Below are 4,188 nucleotides of genomic sequence, written 5' to 3'. Positions count from 1 at the left end.
TACTAGAGGATAAGTCTATCACGTATGCATAAGCAGTCTCTTCGTACCTATGCATCTTGAACAAGAATTAGGCAACCTCGCTAATCTCTAATAGCTTGCCGTTCACTCCCTCAATTATCCAAGAGGGGATCTAAAAGCGCTCTAGACGGTGGCGGTAAGCGAATCTCTTGCTAATTAGTGCATAGCATAGGCATCTGCAGTCTATAAGCGCAACAGCGTTTGCTACGTTGTTTACAATAAGATCTACAGTAATTGGTGGGGGACGCATATGCTTCTGCTAAAACTGATTCCATTCGCTACGTGTCTGCCGATCCATCTTCAGAGGCTCTGGGCCGAGACTCTGGCCCAGAGCTACTCTTTTTCCGAGTCGCTATCGTCTGGGCATTCGATCTGTTTCTGGCGTCTCTGCCCTTCGCTTGGGGGAACGGCTCTCTTAACCCAAGTGGTGTTCAGACAGTTTCTAGCAATGTGGCCTAGTTCGCCGCAGCTATAGCAGTCTAGTAGGGACCGCCTTGGTCTATTCTTCGTTTCCCGTGCCCGATTGGCCTTCGAGGGCTCCCAGTCCATCGCTTCTGGACTAGCATCTCGCTAAGCGACCTTCGGGGGAGCTTGCGTATGACTGTAGGCCGCGTTCCTTTGATTCCTCCCGTGCAACTGGATCTGGTATAGGTTATTGGAAAGCTTAATTGCCTTTTTTATATATTCCTTTAGACTTCTGTTCTTTAGAGTATAGAGCATTAGCTTTTAGAGCTCTTCTCTAAGTCCCTTACTAAACATCTTATAAGCTACTGCTAGGCTAAACTGCTGTTAGGACTCTACGCGAAGCTGGTTGAACTCCAAGACATAGTCGCGTATTAGTCGTCGTCCTTGCTTTAAGTGCCGAAGCTTGTTTAGCGCACGCTGCTGCTAGTGCACGTCTTAGAAGTGAGTATCCATATGCTCCCATAGGCCGGCCGTAGTTCGTTCCTTATTCTTAAGCACCTAGGGAAGAAGGACCTAGTTTGCTTTGCCCTTCGTTTGACTAAGCACGTATTGGACCTTTGCGTCCTCCATTAGGAACATGGCGTGGTCGTACTCTAGCTTCCCTTTGCACTTAAATTTCTAACCTAGGTAGTTATCACGTGTCCCATTAAAACGCTCTAGGTCGGGAAACTTATTCTTGCGGGCTGCTAGCTCAGCGACTGTTGTTAGCGGTAGTGGAGGAGTGTCAACTCTTGGGGATGACTCCGAACGTCCTTCGGCTTGGTTCCTCTCAAGTGCCTCTAGGCGACTAGCCATTAGGCTAAGCAGCTGCATCATCTGCTCCATTACTTGGGCCACGGCGTTCTGATTAGCTTTCAGTGAGCCCTCCTGCCTTGGTGAGCCCTTCCCCCCTACGACTGATGATCGCTTAACGACTGCTTCGATCGTTGGCCCAATCGCTGCTTCCTTCTATCCGTCCTCTCTCAGCATCTGCGTGATCTCACGCAGGATCTCTTCGTCTGGGACTCCTGCCTGGCTCTTAGTGGTGGCGTAAGCCGCTAGCTCTTCAACGTTTAAGTTAGGAGCGTTGGCCTCCATTGTCTAATTCGTCTTCAGACGTCTCTTGTCTTTGCCTGCTAGTGTGCAGGGCTTCCGATTGTCCTTCGATCTACTCGCGCAGTCCTTGACTGCGGCCTACTCCTTGTTAGTGAGGACTAGTAGGGCTTACCTTTAGCTGTACTTCTCTTCTAGCTAGTTCTAAACAGCGTTTGGCTGCTGTTGTGTTGCGTCCCTAGGAAGACTCGCGTCTTGCCGTCTCGCTCGTGGGATCTCGTCTCTAATTAAGAGTAATCGCACGGCCTGCACCCCGTCCAATAGAGGATTGACAGGACTTCTCACTACAACGTCCGCTTCTAGCTAACTGTACGCTAGGCCTAAGTGGCCTTTAGGTAGTTTATTACGCGACGTTGCGCCTACGGCTCGGCTTTCTAAGACACGGTAGGACTTCCTAGACAGGTCCCAGGCGACTAAATCGCCTACTGTCTCTCACGGCTGAACTTCCTGCGAAGCTCTGCCCTAGGTGTACTGTCTTGCGACGGTCTACCTTCTCGCTGCACTAAAGGCCTTTTGTACCTATTGCAGCACTAACTCTGTGTTACTAGCTCGCACTAACAACACGCTCTAAAACTTAGTTAGAAGATAGTCTACCTAAGGCTTATATCTAATTAGGATTAAATACAAAATGTAAGGGGCTGCGCTTTAGGGAGCAATTGCGAGGTATATAAGAGGTTGTATTTAATAGAGAGCTATAGAGTCTACTTGCGTGGTGTTTATTTACTTGTCAGAGAAAGGTTGCACCGAGTGTCTGAGCGCGTCGTCTGGGCGCCGCTCAGGCCTCGCACAGATGCCGGGTTGCAGAGTAAGACCTGGCGTCTGCTGCTTGACCGAGATTCCATCGAGGAGCTATCCAAAGGGCGTTCAGCCCGTTACACCCTTAATAGAATGCAGGGAAGACTAGTAGTACACGTGCTTAAGCATAGATTGCGACAAGCACGCAGCGGCAAAATACTACTACGGATATCGACAATAAGAGTCTTTTTTAGGCCAACAATAGGGCAACAAGGCCCCTTTAGGGAAATTAACGTACTAGAACCCCTAGGATTAATGAAGCTTAAGACAAAGCTTAATAGAACACAGATGCAGGCACTAGTGGATTTAGGATTATAGGCAAACTATGTTTTAGCGCACGTAGTAACCTAAGCTAGACTTAAGTTATAACAGAAATAACAGCCTTACCTACTACACGTAGCTAATGGCGAACTAATGCTAAATAAAAGCGAAATCACACACGAGGTTAGACAAGTGACACTTAGCATCTAGGAGCATGAGGAAGAGATTAACCTAGACGTTATTAGACTAGCTACCTACGACATTATTTTAGGACTCCTATAGCTTAGGAAACACAACCTGTAGATCAACTAGAAGTTGAAGGTGTTTCAATTTAAGTGCTGCGGAACGGACGCACCCGCAAGCCAACCTACGCATTAGCAAAGTTTAATAGTAGATGAGAGTAACATTGCCATGCAGTGCAATAACGCCAAGAAGAGAGCGTACTTGAAAGGTAGTTCCTAGGATAGGAAGCCACACTCCGCAGATACCGAAACCAGGCCAACAGATCACGAAGCGAGAGGAAGGGAGAATAGCGCAACTCTAGAGTTCCCTAAATAGTATAAGAAATACAAACATCTATTTTAGGAAGTGGTAGACGAAACAGCGTTACTAGAACATAAACCCTAGGACCATGAGATAGTCCTACAGGAAGGAAAGACACCGACTTTCGGGCCTATATACTAACTATTGGAAACAGAGCTTAAGGTACTAAGAGAGTACATTAACAAGAGTCTAGCTAAGGGATACATACGACTATTAAAGTTACTAGCAGGATATCTAACTATGTTTATACTAAAGAAAGACAGTATAAAACAACTATGTGTTAATTATAGGCGACTTAACGACATCACAATAAAGAATTAATACCCACTACCTAACATCACCAAGCTTAGGGATCAATTATCTTGTGCGAAGATCTTCACGGCGCTAGATCTCTAAGATAGATACCACCTTATTAGAATAAAGAAAGGTGAAGAATAGAAAATAGCATTTAGAACTTAATATAGATATTATAAGTACATAGTTATGCTATTTAGGCTTACAAACGCCCTAGCAACATTCTAGGAACTTATTAACAATGTACTTAGGCCATACCTAGACATATTTGTTATCGCCTACCTAGATGACATCCTTATCTATTTAGAAGATAAGAAGGATTATGTTAAACATGTAACGAAAGTACTTAAGGCTCTAGACGAACACAGCCTTAGACTTAAGCTAAAGAAGTGTGAATTCCACAAGACTAAGGTCGACTTCCCCCCAGCAAACTAAGAAGCCAGAACAACGTAGACAGTTACTCCAGATTACTAACTCAATCCCAACTACCTACAATAGAGAGATAGAGAAGATAATCCCATACAGGTTTAGGCCATGGGATAGTCTTAACTACAAGGTTACAATCTCTAGAAAGACAAAAGAAGAAGAGGCAACTGCACACACAGCCTACATCCAATCAAGGATAGGAGACAACTTTACAGCAATCTACTCGTGACGCCTCTAAGATTCAAGAGGGAAAAGGCATAGGAGTAGGCGTAGTAGCTTACAACTCAGCCCAAG

This window comes from Exserohilum turcica (genome assembly GCF_000359705.1).
Source record: "Exserohilum turcica Et28A unplaced genomic scaffold SETTUscaffold_19, whole genome shotgun sequence".
NCBI lineage: Eukaryota > Fungi > Ascomycota > Dothideomycetes > Pleosporales > Pleosporaceae > Exserohilum > Exserohilum turcicum.
This window is presented reverse-complemented; position numbering follows the sequence as displayed.